This window comes from Sceloporus occidentalis, unplaced genomic scaffold (genome assembly GCF_023333645.1).
Source record: "Sceloporus occidentalis isolate IW3139 unplaced genomic scaffold, rSceOcc1.0.p SCAF_1, whole genome shotgun sequence".
NCBI lineage: Eukaryota > Metazoa > Chordata > Lepidosauria > Squamata > Phrynosomatidae > Sceloporus > Sceloporus occidentalis.
In genome coordinates, this window is record NW_028316981.1 from 144,076,885 (window position 1) to 144,095,757 (window position 18,873).

At 39.2% G+C, this 18,873-nt stretch overlaps 1 protein-coding gene across 1 annotated transcript in view; it reads left to right on the forward strand.

Moving 5' to 3' along the window:
- LOC149322354 (zinc transporter ZIP11-like) overlaps nucleotides 1–18,873 on the forward strand; it is a 410,913-nt gene that overhangs the window by 213,505 nt on the left and 178,535 nt on the right. The window lies entirely within an intron of this gene.

The window sequence follows — 18,873 nt, forward strand, 5'->3', positions numbered from 1 at the left end:
TGTGCTTCTCCCCTCCTTTTTTTTTAAAAAAACCAGGCGCCAGTATGGACATACTTGTCAAATTTAAAAACCTTGTGTGTGTGTGTGTGTGTGTGTGTGTGTGTTGTGGGTATTTGGGTCACTGCATGTTATGAATCTTCTCTTGGCCCCATTTTCAACCCCAAAGTGCAATCTAATGCCATCTTTGCATCCTCCCTCCTTGCCACCCCAGAGTGCCTCATACACATGTAATAATAATAATAATAATAATAATCAATTTGTCAAATTGGAAAGAGAAATGTTTGTAACATCCGCATTGTAGCATTCGCAAAGAAAAAAAGCCTCCTGCAAAGTGCCCTGCTGCTGGAAGCAAGGAAATGAAAGGGAAAGTGAACAGGCAGGCAGCCACATTCTATCTATATATCTATCTACCTGTAGCAAAAAACATGTGCATAGTCTGTCAAAAATAATTTTAAAAAAAATAAAAAGAGAGAGAGAAAGCTGCCTGGTGTGAGAGCAGAGGCTTGCTCCGTTTTGTGCCCTCCCTCTGACCTACCCTGAACTTGACCCTTCGTCCTGCTCCTTCCATCTCCTCCTCCTGCTCCATTACCCAGATTGCCCTCCATGGCCCCCTTCTTCCCCCTGGTTCCTTCATCCTCCTCCTCCTGCTCCTCCTGCGTCACCGATTCTCTTGGCACCCTTTGGCTCCTTCCTTCCCCTCCTGCTCCGTTACCCCAGTTGTCCTCCATGGCCCCCTTATTCCCCCCCCCCCGGCTCCTTCATCCTCCTCCTCCATTTCTCTTGGCACCCTTTCTCCAGTTCCGCCCTTTGCCCTCCCTCTGACCTAAATCCCTCCCCTGAACTTGCCTCAGTCATGATCGTGGCCAAGTTCATATTCGCCGAATCCAGTTTTTAAAAAAGATACAGCTTTTACCCCAATTCCAAATGATCAGCGCTAAGGTGCATTTGCCCCAAAACGGTTGTGGAAGCCTTGGATTCACTTGTGGGAGATTCGGGGCGAATATGAACTTCACATGCATAATTAGGTTTCTGATCCGGGGTAAAAGGGAGTCTGAATGGCCCCCTTGTAAACCTTTTTTAAAAAATTGCAATTTTTTGTGTCTGGTTTTGAAGTAGAAATAGAAACCAAACTTTGCTGTAGACAAAATGTTGCCTGTCATTTTGAAGGTTTTTTTTTTTTTAATGAATGGTGGATGTGTGGGTGGATATACGTGTGTGTAAATTTCAGGCCTTCATCTTGAGCATCAGATTTTGCAGAATGCTACATGCTGGTCTTTCAAATCAGTTCTAATGCATTTTTCACATGTAAAATAGTTAGCATAGAAAACCAGCATGGTGTAGTAGTTTGAGTGTTGGACTATGACTCTAGAGACCAGGGTGTGAATCACTGCTCATCCATGAGAGCCCACTGGGGACTTTAGGCAAGTCACACTCTCTCAGCTTCAGAGGAGGGCAAAGGCAAGCCCCCTCTAAACAAATCTTGTCAATAAAACCCTGTAAGAGGTTCGTCTTAGAGTTGCCAGAAGTGGGAAATGACTTGGAGGTAAACCTCACCAACAACACCAAATTATCAGCTGCTGCTCAGAGACTTGATTTGATTAATGCTTGTTGGTGTTGATTTGGCAAATAAATTCTGGTCAAAGTCGAAGGTTAAACCAGAGCTGGTATAAATAAATGCTCTGTGTGCGGGCAGGGGAGCATTTCATTTTTGAGGCAAAGGAGATTGGGAAACTGTGTCTATTGATAATTTCATTTGAAGCTTCAGCTTCTGAGTGAAATGATGCTGAGATCACAGCCAGTACTGAGCAAATTCACTAAGAAATAATCCAAAATGAAAAGGCCATTTCATAAAAGAAGTTTGCTTCTCTTGGGTGTTTGCATCTCAAGCTATTTCCCTCTTTGCAGCCATGACTGTGTAAAAGCTACAAAGAAGTCAGCAGGCTGCAAACTGGTAGAGGTCAGAGTGTATAAGAGTGGACTACTTTTTATTACTTTGTATATTGTTCATATTCTTTTAAGTGGATGTGATATTTGTGAGTTTTATTACGTTTCTGAAAAGTAATTGTTTTTCTTATTACTCTGCTTTTGAACCAGTAAATATATATCTTACAAGCAAACCTCATGCACATATTTAAGCTTTGGAGGAAACATTGTCCTGCAGCTTTTCTAAGAAATCTAATAATGTGAAATCAAGAGAAATATTCAAAGGTTTTTTTTATTTGAAAACTTAATGAAATTGGATTGAGACATAGGGAGTTACACATTGCACAGTTCATTGTGTGTCATGCGAATACCACTTTTCTATCACTTTGGCCTAATTGCAGCATTTTGTTCATTCCAAAAATAGCTGGTTGTCAATTTTCCTCTCTTCACCCAGGCCTGTTTGACCGCCAACATAATTATTCTTTTCTCATTTACGACTCAGTTTACATTTAGGCGTCAACCCTTGTTTTTGAATGCATTTGCAAATAATATTTAGGTATAGCCTAAATGATTGCCAACTTCCTCCATTGTTGAACTGTTAAAACAGATTATCAAATGACGTAAATATACTCTCAAGCTTTTTTGAGTTGCTAGTGTCTGGCAGTAATATTTGTCAGCTCCACATAAGCAACTATTCTCTCCACATATAATGGTGGGATACAAACCGCCATATAGTACGTATAGGATACGTACTAGGGTTAGGAAGGGGCGGTGCTTCCGCACCCCCCTAACCCTAGTACGTATCCTATACGTACAAGATGGCGGCGCCCCTTCTACATGGGCGCCGCCATCTTTACATACTGGACGCATAGCGTCCAGACGTGTCGCGGTGCCTATGACGTCGCGAGTCCGCGCCAGGCGCCTCGCGACGTCATAGAGGCGCCGCAAGAAGAAGCTCTGAAATGGAGCTTCTTTTTTGCTCCGCGCGGGAGCCGCGCGGTTCGACTGCTGCAGCTCCCGCGCGGAGCAAACGGCGGCGGCGGGGAAGCGCCGCAAAGCGGCGGTTTGTATCCCGCCAGTGTTACACACCTGTGTGTGTGTGTTGAAGAATCATTCCCATCCAAATCATTACACGCATCCATTGACCACTTGCAAAAGGAGCAGTCCAACAGTGGCAAGTTTCCTCACCCTGATATAAGGGATTTTTTTTAAAAAAAGCAGTAAGTTCTAATTGTTTTCATGGCATGCAGCTTCCTGGAAAATGCAAATCCTGTAGCAATCAATTTTGCTTTGTTTTTAAAAAAATCAAGTACAGTAAAGGAAAAGACTCTATCTGCTGTTGCTGTGGGACTTTTTGGTAATTTCTGCTCATATTACTAATTCAGTGATTTTGTGATATATGTATGTGTTTATTTGTGACTGTTTATTGATTGGACTTTTCTAAAAATTAAGCACACAGAAACACATATTTAAAAGAGGAAAATATTTTATGTTGAGCTACAACTTGGAAATTGCCTGTTTGTAAAGATGCCCCCCCCCCAAAAAAAAAAAACATGCTGTGTTTAACAGGATGTATTTACAAGGGCTGGATTCCATGGCATCGATCTATGGCAGTTAAGCAGTGTCAAACTGCATTAAATCTACAATGCAGATATAGCCAAGAAGCCAAGGTCCCATCATTATAAGAGCAGCTTACCAATGGAAATGAGTCTCTCTCTCTCTCTCTCTCTCTGTGTGTATATATGTATGTATGTTGACTTGTTGCTTTACTTTCTGTTCATATATCGTGGTTGGTTACCAGGGTTTTTTTATTTTGTAAGTGGAAGATACTGAGATGGAGCAGAGGTTCCAGCTCCTGGATGGAGGAAAGCATTGCTTGCTCTTCTTTTCTCTCTTCCATGATTTCCCTACTATTATTTTGGGTCACTTAACTCTTTGGGGTAGCTTTTAAGAAGATTTGGAAACTGAGGGGAGAGACAGGGGGAATTGTGGGGAGTAAAGGGAGTAGAAGGAGGGGAAATAGTCAGAAACTGCCTCTCCCCCAATTGTCAGTATCTTGAGAACAGATTTCCTTTTACAGTTGGATTTAAGACAATAATTTCCATGACATACCCTAAAGTTTAATTTGCTTTAATCCCACTGGTACTAATGATTCTCAGAATAGCAGCAATTTATTTCACAGGCTTAAGAGTGACACAAATCATATTGTGGTTTTAATTCTAAAATCATGTAGCCCAACCTGGACTGGGACATAATCATATTTTAAAGCAAAAAGGAAGAGGAGCACAGCTGACATTTGCACAGGTATTGAGTCTTAAATTCTGTCTCTTGTTGACATTTAAGACTTCAGTCCTTCTTTGATGTAATTATATGTCATTTCTTTTCTATTGAAATAGTGTTTAGAAGGGAGAAGACAGATTCACTTCGCAACTAATTTTAATAGGCTGTTTAAGATAAATTTACAGCTGATCAAATATTTATTAAAATGCTGACTTGTCCACATTCAGCAATATCAAACAAGCTATTTTTAGATTTACCTTTCCACATATCCCTCCTAGTTTAAATCCACCCATGTTTCTAGACTGAGTTGTCATCTTAACAGACGTGAAGCTAATGGACAGCAGGTGGGCTGATCCAGGCAGCCGTCTTCATTAACACTGTTTATAAAATCAGACTTTGACTGAAACTGTGCCTCGGTGCCAAATTGCAGTGCTAATTGTTTTCATAAAGGGAATAGTGGGAGCTTTTTATCAAAGTTATGGGAGAAGCTGGTAACTCATTAGCCAGAGTAGATCTCATGCACATCTCATCAGAAAGAGACAATGGCAGGACATTGATTTCACTCTCTTTTAAAGGATTGCAGAAACTCTGGCTACTTAATGAATTTATAATTGAGAGGGGATGAAGTGTTATCAGTGAAAAAAAATGTTTACCAGGGTTTCTCAACCCTAGGGTTCTAAGACTGTATGAGAGATTGGTAGGGGTTCTATGAAAGATCATGATTGGAATATATAGAGAGAGGGGGGGGCAGAGAAAGCCCTCTGATATGTCCTCCCACAGTATATTGGCTCTACTGGAGGAGCACAGCCTGTCCAACACATCTTAATTCTTGGGAAGCACTTGGATAGCTTCAGTAAAATCTGAAAGCCTGTAAACCTGAAATAACTCGTAAAACGTACCCCAATGCAATGGAGCTACCAATCTCCTCTGCTTTGCCAGATGCCTGCACATAAGGATGCTTGATGGGGGAGCAACGCTTCTTAACACTTTCATTGTGCACATGTTTCCAATAGGGAGCCTGAACAGCCCTATTCAAGGTACTAGCCACACACACTCCTAAATTTCCAACTCTTAAGCCTCTTTGGTTCCTCTAAGTTCACTTAACATCTTTCTGAGCTGGAAGCATCATATTTGGTCTCTCTGTTAAGTGTTTTTGATACGGAAAAAGTTGTGTTTTTTTAAAAAAAAAACCTGATGTGATTTTATTTCTAATGTCAATTTGGTGTTTCCTTCTTTCTCTTGGAATCTGGTGCATCCACATGAGAGAGATTGGAAAATACTTGAATTTGTGTACTATTCTTCCTATTTATTTAGATACAAAAGGGCAGAAGCCTTCTTTGTTTCATTTTCTGAGAAGTTATTGAAAGACCCTGTCAACAGCTGACATCTTGCTGGTTGTGTGAATGCAGAGCCTTGGCACATCAAACTTTTCAAAAGATACCCCCTGCAAACCTTATAGCAAAATCTTGTCGGGAAAAACCACACCAGCAGTTTTCCAGGGCAATGCTATGATGGGAAGGAATTAATAAAGTGTCTCAATGGGCCTCTTTATATTAGTTGCCCCTCCTTTTTTACAGAGGATCTGTTCCGGACCCCCTTGTGAAAATGGAGTTTTGCATATATTCAAGCCCCATTGGCTTGAATATAGGTGGGGGTGCATGGGGGCTCACAGGCATAACCCATGGGCGTGCATCCCATTCATTCTCCCTCCGTTCGTCCCTCACACCTAAGCAAGGGACGCGAGTCTGAAGACCACGAGAACAGAGGGAGGACTGTAGTTGTAAAGTGTTATAATTATTTTCTTTTTTAAAATGAACTTTTATACTAAACATAACAAAATTATTTCAAACCAAGTTGTAGATTCGGTGTAATAACCATTTAAAAAAATATTTCTGGAAGAATAACAGATATACATCATGGCCTTTAGAATTCTCAAAAAATAAAAGACAGTAAGTGCATTTGAAAAGATATTTAATCCAAGTCAGAAATCAGTGAAAGAGAAATAACTTCAGAAATAAATTGTTTGCAACAAAAAACTCAAGATTGCTTGGCTAATAAGATATGTTTATTGCATGATAATATTATATTATATGATAGGCATTATTTTAATTGTTTGCACTACATATTAGAAACTACAAATACAATTTGGCAAGTTTTTTTAAAAGTTCAATAACATTTTCTACAAATTTAAAATGTTACTTCTTTTAAAAAAAACTTGCTGAATTGTAGTTATAGTTTTTAATATGTAGTAAACACAATTAAAATAATGTGTATCATATAATAAACATATCTTATTAGCCAAGCGGTTCTGGGGTTTTTGTTGCAAACAATTTCTTTTTGAATTAATTTTTTTCTTCTGCTGATTTCTGACTTGGAATAGAAGTTTTAAAATGCACCTGCTGTCTTCTGCACAGCTCAGAAGTGTTTTTATTTTTATTTTTGAAGAATTCTAAAGGCCATGATGCATGCCTGTTATTGTGCCAGGAAATAAGGTTTTTTTTAACCTTTTCATATTTATCAAATTTTATTAATATCATTTAAAAACATAAAATTGGATATTGCATAGAATTGTGAGATGAGGAGGAGGAGGAAGAGGAAGAGGAGGACATCTTCTGAGGAAAGATGAAAGCCCTTAGCTTGGATATAATATATATTTTGTGTGTGTGTGTGTGTAGTAATGTGGGCAGGTATCTAGTCAGCCAGCTGGCAGCCTTTAGTGCTTTACAGATGGCTCCCATATTTGAGGGGATAGAACTCTTACAAATATGATCCTCTCCCCCTCCAGTGTTACAGACTTGTAATACAAATTCTGCGTAAATAGTTTTAGGGTGGGTAAAAGTAATTAGAGTATTGCGTATAGGTCTTATTTAGCAGGTGAATTTAGGTAGTTTGTTCTCCATACAGATGGTTGATGGGTCATAGTGCCATGCAATTTTGGATAGGTGAAATACCCATTGCAATTATCAGAGTTTAAGCACTGATATAGTCATACGTGTAAAATATTCCTGGAAGTTTTGGCTTTCCTTTATCAATTTTTAAGAAATACAAATGTGTTCACTTCTTTGTTTGGCAAAGTTTATTTATGTGGGTGAATGTCCAGAAAATATTTACTGCCAGTGGTGCATTGTTTTCCCTTTGCATATATTGTTTGTTTATTTTCATACTTGTTTTTATGTGTGGCAAAACCAACAAGAGTCTGTGGCATTGTAAAGATGATCAGATATATTATATCTGAGGGCTTCAGGGAAAGGAGTTCACTCTGTCTGATCAATCTAAAAGTTAATATTTAAGGTGAGAAAAGCATCTTTGTTCAGACATCTGTAGCACTGAAACAAAACTTACTATGAAAATATGCTTTGTGTGTTTGTGTGAGAGAAAGAGAGAATGAGAATACGAATTAGAAGTTAACCTAAGATCGTTTAAGAAACATATTCCATGTACAGTGCACCCGCATCATACATGGGTGCATCATACATCGCTTTCAGCTTATGCAGAAGCGATGCACCGGAAGAGGCAATGGTGCATGCACCCACGGCGCATGTACCACATCGTGTGCACAAGTTTTCAATGGGGCTTGAGCATACATGGTACAGTCGGCCCTTCTTATACACAGATTTTTTATACACGGATTCAAGCATACACGGTTTGAAAATGTTCAACAAAAGTATAAATTTCAAATAGCAAACCTTGATTTCCCATTTTTTACAAGGGAGACAATTTTGCTATGTCATTATATTTAATGGGACTTGAGCATACATGGATTTTGTTATACACGGGGGATCTTGGAACCAAGCCCCAGCATATAACAAGGGTCCACTGTATTTGCCATCTGGGGGGTGGGAACGGATTCCCCCACATAAGGGAAGGGCCCACTATATCACCATTTTGAAAGTTCAAGTATGCCAAGCCAAGCCAGGAGTAAAAGACTTTCCAGCAGTAGACATTTTTATTAGAATCTCCCTCTCATTTCACTTTAGCAGCTTGCTTCTATTCATCAGACCCTTGACAAACCACATCACTTTGGGCAGGAGCTACCAGAATGAAAAATAGTGAGAGTTCCATCAAAATCTATGTTGTTGGTGCAATGAGTCAAGATGTCACTAATGAGTTGGCCATGCAAAAAGATACTACAACCAAATTTCTTGGAGTACCACAACACACTGTCGTCTGGTGGAAGGACCAAGTGGAAAGGATTCTTCATGCCATTGATATGTTTTATTGGCACTGCCTATAAAATTTATTCTAAGATTTGCAGGATCAGGGCAATCATGCTGGATATTTTACTGTGTTCAAACCAGCTGCTGTGATTTGCATGATGAGAGGCAGATGGACCAAGAAAAAGATGTTGCTCAGCCTTTGCTATTGCAGTTATGGCTCACTGGCTTACCAGTCTGTTTGCATATCTTATGTCCCAGGCCTTCAGGTGAAGGCCCGGGGGGGGGGGGGCGGGGAGAGTAAGGGGGAAAAAGAGGAACAGGTGTGCACCTCTTCCTCCTCCTCCCCACACACTGTTCTCAGCCTTCAGCTGCCTCTAGAGAGGCAACTGGAGGCCGGGGCAGGTCCCCCAGGCCATCCGAAGCCTTCAGCTGCCTCCGAAGAGGAAACTGGAGGCAGGGGAGGGTCCCCTTGCACCATCCCCAGCCTTCAGCTTCTTCCGGAGAATTTGCCCCAAGGCATTGTTTTGGTATGGGTACCTTTTCATTGTGTCTTTTGCTTAGTCTAACACACAGGCAGAACTGTTGCTGGTTTGTCAGGCTACCTCCTCTTTCCCTCACCACCCTTCATGAGTCCCAGGAGCAATTGAGTCCCTCTTCTCTTTCCAGACTAGCTGCATTGGAGTCAAGATCCATTCATGTGTTGTATCACCATTAGTCATGCCTTACTCTATTCCATCTTAACACCTTGATTTGTGTGTGTGTTAAGTGTGTGTGTGTTGATTTCCCCTTTTAAATAAAACTCATTGTTATTAGAGATTTGCCTCTGCAGTTTTACCTGCCTCTGGACTTGGTATACATAGGGTGTGGTCCCCAAGACTAATTTACCCAGCCATTAGACATAGCTACCTTTGAGCTAAGATGCAATTCTCCAAACATTTATTGGTCGTTGAGTGTCCTTTTTGGATAGGTATGCACCCATGATAATAGAGGGCTGCAGCCTCTTTAAAAAAAAAAGTTGCCACTCATGGCGGCTAGGAATGGCCATTCACCCTTTTTATGGCCTAGGAATTTGGAGAGGTTCAGGACCACACTAAAGATCTTAGGAGCCCTCATGCAGCCCTAGGGCTCTTCCCACTCCTGCTCTAACCTCTGTGACCAGTAGTGGAAGGGCTGTCCAGGGGCACTAGCTACTGAGGTGGTCAGTGGGGGTCTATATGGATAGAAGGGTAAGGAAATGGTGCTGATTCAGGGGGAAGTGATGCAAGATTCTTGGGTCTCTGCAGCCGTTCCACCTCCATATCTCACTGTGCCATAAGTCCTTGTTTTCTAAACATGTGTAAAGAAAAACAAGTACAGGTTGAATCTCCCATATCCTAAATGCTTGAGACCAGAAGTGTTTTGGATTTCAGATTTTTTGGGATTTCAGAAAATTTGCATGTACATAATGAGATATCTTGGAGTCTAAACATGAAATTGATTTATGTTTCGTATATACCTCATACACATAGCCTGAAGGTAATTTTGCACATAATCTGTTTAATAATTTATCACATTAAATAAAGAACTTTATTTCACAGGCCCTGGAACGGTCCTGTTGCATTCTAAAGGGGAACGTGATGGGGATGGGAGGTAGCATAGAACGCATCTTACTGCACAGGGAGAATGCTGCCACCGCTGCTGCACATTCCCATCATGTTCCAGATGTGTTCCCTAGGGGGCGATTTTCAGGAATGCTTTTCAAGTGTTCCTGAAAATCGTCCCCTTTGGGATGCATCCAGAACGTGATGGGATTCCAGCGGCGGCAGCAGCATTCTCCCTGTGTGGTAAACAGCATTCTATGCCACCTCCCATCCCCATCATGTTCCCTTTTAGAATGCAACAGGCCTGTTCCAGGTTCTATGCGATAAAGTTCAAAGTTTCTCTAGAGTGAACCATCAGAAAGCAAAGTGTCACTATCTCAGCCATTCATGTGGACAATTTTGGCTTTCGTAGTATTTTGGTTCTGGGATTCCAGATAAGGGAAACTCAACCTCAATTTAGTCCATGGACATCTAATATATGGCACTGGCGGGGTGATTTGTCTGGGTGAGGATGTATAACGGGGTCATTGGATGACATGGGTGTGGTGTGTGTCTGTGCATGGGCAATTTTATTTTTAAGGTGGGATGGCCATGTCTGTGTCCATAGCTAGGTGAATATAGGGGAAAAAACCAGTTCTATTTCAAGTTCCTGCCACCAGCAAAAAATCTCGTAACATATTCTGGCCTTAAAAATATATCAAAGAGCAAGCCTTGGAATCTTATGGCGATTCTTCCTTCACTGCTATTGAAACCAGACATGCCACGTACATCCTGGTACATAAAACCAGACTACTTCTTTTTCTTTTGCAAAATTATCTGTGATGTGAAATTTTATTTTTTTTTACCACCTTGAACGAAAGGTCTGAGAGCTGCTGTGCGCTCCAGATTTTGCAGGGGCACTAATCATAAGTGACCCAAGATATAGGCTTATTGATTTGGCAAAATTGCATCTAAATCCAAAACTAGAGGCTGAAATTAGGCCATCTGTTTCTCAAGATTCTGAATTAAAATTGTGGTGTTATACATGATCCATCTTCAGACTGGGGGGATAGCTCCTTAATTCAGTGCTTTTCTGTCTGATTGTTTTAATTCACTTTATCTAAATAACTCACACTTCAGGAGGAATTTACTACTTGATATCTCAACAAGCATGTTGAGTCTCTGGAAGGCTGATAGAGATCACAGCTGCCAAAATTGCTATTAAGGATGATCTTCATCTGTTGTGATGTTTATTCCCAAGATTTTTTCATTTTAATTTATAGATATTTTGAAGTTGCTTATATCTAATGCATTTCCACCACCCCCACAAACTGTATATTGACTTACCTTTCCATATCCAGCTTAGTTTCAGTAAAAAAAACTTTATATTTATGCAAATGTGTGTAGCATATAAAGGGAAGGAATGTGATGGAACTGTTAAGAAATTAAGCTGCTCAAAAGTAAAGCAAATAAAACTTCCATATGGCTTTGAATGACTGACAGCTGCATTTTGTTCTATAGGCTAGGTTTGGTTTGGACAGCTGTAATGAGGGAAAGCATCTGCTCTCTTCCAATTTGGAAGAGGTGTGAAAGTATTTGTCACCTTTCTCCATCTTAAATGAACAAGTTTTACAGTTCTGAAAACAAGAATGTGAAAAACAGTGGAAGGAATTGAAATGGTAATAAAATGGTAATGGGATAGAATGAGATGACCTGCCCTCCCATCAGAGTATTTTGAAAGCAAGAAAGGGGACTACAAGGCTTAAATAAAATCTTTGTATTTTTAAAATGGGGTTTATGTGAGCTACTTTCACTTTTCTACCCATTACATTTCTCTTCTAGACTCAGCATCTTTGAATGTTTGAATCTTTGAATATTTCAAAAATACAGAAAACATTATTTTGGCTGAAGAAGGAGTCTTGGAATTAGAGTGTCAAGAAGGCTGTACTTTCAGTACTGTAACAGATGTTGTTGTTTTGAAAAAGTTGTTTCTAAATTTCTATGGTTCACTTTCTAATATATTGGCTTGTATTCCCTGATTTTTAAGAGTTACTTTGATGTTACCATAGAATCTAGGCTATAGAAGCTGAATATATTTGGGCAATTTAGTCCATGGACATCTTGTATATCACAGAAGACTTTTAAAAACAGGTTTTTGAATAGCTAATCACTTTTCTCTTGCAGTTTTTGAACCGGGATTCCAGATATTGTTAGATTGATGTGCTCCTGGTTCTCACTATCATCTGTACTGGCTGAGACTGTTGGTTTGCTGCTGTCCAAAAATCACATGTTCCCTACCCTTGCTTTAAAATATCATGTTAATAAGTAAGGGGCATCAGGGAAGGCAGATAGTTCTCAATTACACTTTGGGACTTCAAATTTACTTTTATTTTGCTCATTTCCCGGTGGTGGGATGTTTGTGTACATTGGAGACAATGTAAACCTAAGCCATCTTATTAATGTAATGTGTCCTCTTGAGTTCAATAGGAGTCAGACAGCCTCTCTGACAGGTAGATGTCTGAGATGGCTGGTCTGAGCTGTTGCTTGAACTAGTTACTATGAAGGCAAATTGCAATTATGTTAAAAAACAACAACAACCCTAGTAACTCCTATGTTCAGTGTGGAGACTGATGTTATCTATCTATTTATAATGATTCTGTTGTGCCTTACAGTACCTCATTGTAATAAAGTTTGAAGATGATATGTATCTTTTCTCTTGCATTTATTACCTAGAACAGCTAAACAAATTTTGTGTCAATCACCAGATTCCTTGCTTATTTCTGTTTAAAGCCTGGTATGTTAAGCTTCCTCTAGCTTTTTTATTTTGTAGGACACTGCTAACATAGAACAAGGTTGGGCAACTGTGGTGAGCTTGAAAGGCTACCTCCCGCACTGCATCTACTCCTGCCTCCTCCCCAAAATTACTTTCCCCCAAAAGCCCTCTAATGGACAAGGGTATTTTCTCTATGCTTTTTTGACATTCTTGGGCCCTTTCTAGGCCATTTGAGGACCATTTTTTATAAAGAGGAATAGCAGTCACTTCCTGTTCAATTTCTTTTCATTTCCTTTAAAAAAAAAGGTCTCTTGGGCCTAAATTGACCTGGGATGGGCACAAAACATGATGAAAATGCACTACACACACTCTAGAAGGCATATGGGGTCAAAATGTTTTTTAAAAATTTCATGGTGCCCTCCATGTCCCCTAGAGATCATTTGGGGGCATTTTTAGGCCAAATCTTTTTTTGGGGGCAGGGACGTTTTTGTTGTTTCGCAATTTAAACCCCTGGGTGGCCATGGGAGCCACAAAAATGTGGCTCACCACCTATGACCTGCATTTTGTCCACCCTTTACTTATAACAAGTCAACAAAGAATGGAACTAACTACTAATTAGTTTAACATATATGGAAGTGTTTCTATCTTCAGCAAGTATAGGCCCCGAAGCGACCAACAAAGTTCATACTGCATTTAGGGTGGGAGGGTGGTCTGCTTCGTGGAAAAGAGGCAGGATGGGGGGTGCACTGTCCTACACACACTCTAGAAGGCATCACATCACATGCCTCAGCTTAGTCCAATGGACCTTGCTTATATTGAAAATTCTGGTCTCTATCATGGAAGATATCAAAGCCCTACCCTCCCTCAAGGCTCTGCCAATCGTCCTGGTGTGAAAACTCACTACTCCTTCACAGTATACATGTATAGTGCCCAGTCTTTTATGTTTAACATATTTCCCTTGCATCTTAGGAAGTAGACTGAAGTGTACGGAAGCTCATGCTGCCAACATCTTTCTTTCAGTTAGTTACAAAGGTGCTACAGGATCTCTCTACATTCTGATTCCACAGACTAACATGGCTATATCTTTAAATATTTCCCTTGGTTTCCAAAAAATCAGGAATGCAAAATAGGACTGCCTGTTTGCAAGAGAGCAGTACTGGCAGTTTTTTGTGGGGTTTTGGGGCTATATGGCCACGTTCTAGAAGAGTTTCTTCCTGATGTTTCGTCAGCATCTCTACTGGCAGACTTAAGGAACTCCATGGTTTAAGAATTGCAAAAACAAGGGGCCCTGAAGCAACAGCCTAGTGAGGTTTCAGCATGCTCAGAAGTCACAGAGTGCTGACTGTTGGGCAGGAAAAGAGGGATGAAATGGAATATTCTGGAGAAAGGTTGACACAGTCATTAGAACAATGAACATGAGCACTTTTAAATGCAGTTTACATTTATAGACATGCACCTTGGTGGCATTGCAAATGCAAATTTTATTCCCTCATTTCTCTTACAACCAGTGACTTTTTCAAGTGAGCTTTCTGGATTTTGAAATTTCTGCAATTTCATTGTGATCTCTCTCTCTCTCTCTTTTAAATAACATGAGTATTGCATTGTCTGTGTATTAACTTGTAAGTTCATGTTTTGTTGCTCTTTACTTTCTGGTAGCCCAACCCTATCTTGTACAGCTTTTATATTTTCCTCCCTTAGTTTTAATTCATAACTTAAGTAACTATAATGAAATTAGATTCCATTTGTGCAATTCAGTTTTTTTATTTTGATCAAGTGCCATAGGCCATAACAAAACAATAGCATACATATCCATGAAAAATAAAAGGTCATCATAATATTAAAATAAAACACATGGCTATAGTAATTTCTGGTCTGTTCTTCAGATTGGCACCAGAACATATGAAATACTCAGGGAAGTAACAATCAACTCTATGGATGCTAATACAGTTGGTCCTCAACGTTTGTGGAGGTTAGGGGTGCAGGACTGATGCAAAAGTGGGAAAAATGAATGTTTCTAGGCTCACCCAAACTGTGTTTAACACACAAACAAATACCTGTACTGATGAGCCCATTAGACTACTGAGATAATCAGGAGAGGCCCTTCTCTCTGTCCCATCAACCTCTCAGGCTCATTTGGTGGAAACAAGAGAGAGGGTCTTCAGGGTGGTTGCTCTCAGGCTCTGGAACTCCCTCCCCAGAGAGGCCAGGCTGGCTCCATTCCTGCTCTCCTTTCGGCAACAAAACCCCCACATTTTTGTGCTACCAGATTTTCTCAAACTGATGAGGGTTGGGCTTTAAATGCTGTGCAAGGTTTGTATAGAGTTTTTAATATATTTCAAATTTTAATGTGTAATGTCTTTTTTAAGCTTTGTATCTACATTTTACTGCTTAGTGTTGTTTTTAACATGTACTATTTTAAATTTTGTTAGCCACCTTGAGTACTTATACCTTAAGAAAGGCAGGATGATAATAATAATAATAATAATAATAATAATAGTGGCTGAGCCTGGTTGCATGTGTGTTTCCTTGCTTGTTCACTTGCTCACTTAGGCAGGAGGAGGAGGCAAGGGGATCAAAAGGGACACCCCCATTCATGCAAGTGAATAGGGGCATGTAGGTGTACTCTCTCCTCATACTCCCCATCCCATCCCCTTCCTCCCCACTGGAATGAGTGAGCAAGAGAATGCTTGTGCGGTCGGGCTCAGCCACCCCACCAGTTTATTTCCTCCCAGAAACATTGGTCTTAGTGAAGTCCCTGTTAAGAGTGGCATAAGGCAGCGGCTGAAGTGGCTGCAAATGTGGTAATCTGTGAATAATGGAATCCTCAAATGCTTAACCCACAAATGTGGAAGGATTGTACAGTGGACCCTTGTTATACGCTGGGATTTGGTTCCAGGATCCCCTGTGTATAACATAATCCATGGATGCTCAAGTTCTGAAGGGAGAAGCGGGAGATATAAATAAAATTTATTATTTATTATTAAATATAATGACATAGCAAAATGGTGTCCCTTATAAAAAATATGGAAAATTATGGTTTGATATTTGAAATTTATACTTTTTTGAACATTTTCAAACCGTGTGTGCTTGAATCCATGTATAAAAAAATCAGTGTATAAGAAGGACTGACTGTATAATGTTGGTAATATTTTGTAAATGACAGAATAAGATTTTCCTTCCTTCCTTTGTTTCCATACACTGCAATTTGTTAATAAATGCTTTCTTTCTGTAGATAGATCCAAATGTTTTCATCTCTTTAGCAGAGAGAAAATGAGATGATTCTGTCCATTTCTGGAAATAGAATAGGTGATTAAGAGTTATGGGATATCTTTTTGTCCTGTTTGCCCAAAGTGAATACTTCCGAATTTCTCACTATTAGGCCTTTAGCAGTACTCAATTTGTGCCTTAATGGTCCAAAACACATTGCAGAAATAATCCAGTATCAGACTGCTTTAAATGCTAATGAATTTTGGGAACTGTACTTTTGTGAGACAATTTAGCCGTCTCGGTCAGAGAGCTCTGGTGCCACAATAAACTACAATTCCTGGGATTCCCTAGCACTAAGCCAGGGCAATTAAACTGGTCTCAAACTGGAGTATTTCTGAAGTGTGTTTTGGACCAAAGAGAGATTTACTCAGATAGTCTACTTACATTTTCCCTCAACTCCAACTGACATTTTCATATCATATGCCAAGGAGCCATTCTCAAATTTGGCACTACAGATACATTTATGTTGCATGAATACATCACTCTGTCTCTGCTTAAACTCTGCTTTGGTAGTTGACAACTTTATATCCATGATATGATTCATACATAACATTGGATCATAGAAGTGCTTCTTGGCAACTGAAAAAATTGCTTAAAACAACTGAGATACAACTGTTCAGCTGAACACAGCTTGGGTTGTCTTTCTTGTGAACAACATGCTGCATTGCTCCAATAATGCAAAGTAAATAAACAAGTATAAATGTCAGAGAATATTTCCAGCCTCTAAGAGGGAAAGATTTTTGTTCAGGGTTCCGGAATAGAAGGCTGGTAGAGCAGTGCTAGGTTTACAGAGATGAAGAGAGATTTTAAGATAAAGAAAGGAAAAATAATACTTTTTAAATGTCCTCCTACCTTATTGAAACCTTCCCGTGATGTTTTATACTGAATCAAAGTTCTAAATGTTAACTTTCAGAAGAGAAACAGAACAAATTATTAATTTCATGTGCATTGCATCTCTCTTCTGAGATATACTGGTGTCTCACTGCAGCAAAATATGAACCTAACAATTGCATTCTTCAGTATCTGAATTTTTATTAAATGGTTCCAGACACACGAATTCAGAAAAGGATGAGATCTAGTAACCTATTAACTCTAACTAACAGTTAATAACTTACTAGATTTTTCATGACTTTCTAAATTGATTTGCCTGGAACAATTTAATAAAATACATTGAGCCACAAACTATGGTGCCCTCTTTTTGTTAAATCCAGAATATAATGTTTGATAAAACAACATTTTAATTTTTTTTGTTCTAATCTATGTGGTTGCAGTCTCTGTCTATCAAACAACAATATAAATCTTTTTCTATACTATGTGAGGCTTCCACATTTGTCTTATATTCAGTATTTCCATCTTAATTTACCCTCTTCCCCCCTTCCCCCCAGGATTTGTGGGTACTATTAAATACTGTGAAACCTGGGGAAGCTCCTGGTATAGATGGATTCCTTGTTGATTGATTTTAAAAGCATATTAAATTTCTACTTATTTTGTTGACATCCATAATTATTTTTAAAGTAAATTTCTATCTTCTTTTAACAAGGCTTATATAACAGTTTTTCATAAAATCCTGTGTTGTGTTCAACTGTATATGTATTTTCTTGATAAAAGTGCATGCCAGAATATTGATTGACTTAATTGGTGTGTAGACCTCCCAGTAGTATTCATCTAGTTTAGGCTGTGCTTGTTAGGAGACGTTTGTTAGACAAATGATAACATTTAGAATTTTAAATGATATAATTACCTTATCTACAAATAAGTATGATCGAACTGTTGTCATTTATTTGGATGTGGGGAATATGATCCACAGGAGCTTTTTGTTACATGATTTATATAGAATACTGATTTCTTCCAACTTTGCAAATGGTTTCTGTCTTAATTACAGTACAAGTGAAGGATATCCCTTATCTCCCTTACTCTTTAGCTTAGTTGTAGAACTGCTTCTTTGACCTATTACAAATTCTGAAATTATAACATGGATTACATTATGGAAAGCAATGTGCAAGATGGCTTTGTATCCAGGTGAAATTTGATACTTTAAGAACCCTTGGTTAACAATCTTCTGTTGGTAGATGGGGTATTAAGTTTTTAAAGTAATGCATGCCTGGGGCTGGATCTTTTACATGTTATGTCTGCCAAGTAGAGCACTGCCATTGCAAGACTGTTATGACGGTCTAGCCTCAAGAAGTGAAGAACCCATCACTCAAGAAGTGCTAATAACTACTGCTTGAGCTGTTGTGACTTTATTTTATCTCTCATTTTAAACATTAGAATCATAGAGTTGGAAGGGACCACAAGGACCATGTAGTCAAACCCCCTGCCATTCAGGAATAAATAACTAAAGCACTTCTGGAAGAGACCTATCCAATCTCCGAGCCAATCTATTCCACTATTTAACAGCTCTTACATTAAAAAAAATACTTTCTAATATTTAGGTGCAATCTCTTTGTAATTTGAATTCATTTGTTTGTGTTCTAGTTTTTAGAGCAGCAGAAAGCAAACTTGTTCCATCTTGTTTTCATTCCAAATAATTGTGGCTCAGGGACTTACAGGCCAGTAACAGTAATCCTGTTTAAATCAAATTTAATTGGGTCCCCTTCCCTGGTGATTTATATTTTAAAAAAACCCTACATTTGTCCATCCTGATTAGATGCTGTTAGGTTGCTGGCATGAGTTGTTGTTTTTTTCTTGATCAAAGCAGCATTGCTCAGATAGGGATATGATCAAAAGCTGCATTATAGAATGATCAGTAGTTTACTATGGTAGCCATTAAAGCTGAGGAGAGCCAGTGTGGTGTAATGGTTTGTTTTGTTTATTTGTTTGATTATTTACTTATTTCATTTCTATGCCGCCTTTCTCCCAGGAAGGGACCCAAGGCTTACAAGATAAAAACATCTCAGAAACATCACAGTAAAAA